This window comes from Papilio polytes, unplaced genomic scaffold (assembly GCF_000836215.1).
Source record: "Papilio polytes unplaced genomic scaffold, Ppol_1.0 DF822733.1, whole genome shotgun sequence".
Lineage (NCBI taxonomy): Eukaryota > Metazoa > Arthropoda > Insecta > Lepidoptera > Papilionidae > Papilio > Papilio polytes.
Window position 1 is genome coordinate 189,553 of NW_013526471.1, and position 759 is coordinate 190,311.

A 759-nucleotide genomic window follows, 5' to 3' on the forward strand; every position below is an offset into this window, starting at 1 on the left:
AGCCCGGTAGTTTGTGAGTTGATTTTTCGGTTACCCTTATTGTTTGTGTTCGCGATATCATTTGAACTATTTGTCCAATTTAAATACTGTAAAGGACAATTTTATTCTCCATTAAATTCTCCTGACAAGAAACGCATTTATTTGGATAAGGATTAATATAAAAACCAATAAAACAACCTACCGGGAGTTTGTGAGGTGATGTTTCTGTTACACGCTGTTTATTAATAGTTCAAAACATTAGTAATAATAAAGATACAGATATCATTATTTTTTGTGTATTTAATCATTTTATATTTACTTAAGTATTAGTCATTATGATTTATCTATAATATAATACAATAATGATATATCTTTTATAACTCCGCGTACAGTCTGATGAGTGTGCGTGCCGGAGGCCTAATTTTAGTCCCGTTCTCTTCCCAACCTTTTTTTATAAGGAAAGGATCAGAAAAGGAAAGTGGATTTGATGGTGGAGTACATGCATAGGAAGGGGAAACATAATCATTTTGTGCGTCTCCTCCTTGAGGTTAAGCAAAGCATTTGCAATTGCGGATGTCTATGGGCCGCGGTCGCTTCTCCATTTTGGCGGATTCAGGTGACCACCTGCTTGTTTGCCAACATATTTTATATAAAAAACATACCTACTTGAAAACTATTACACAGTAATAATAATAATAATAATAATAAGCCTTTATTCAGATAATTAATGTCACATTACATAATTGAGTTGAATATTGATACATTATAATATAAATTTTA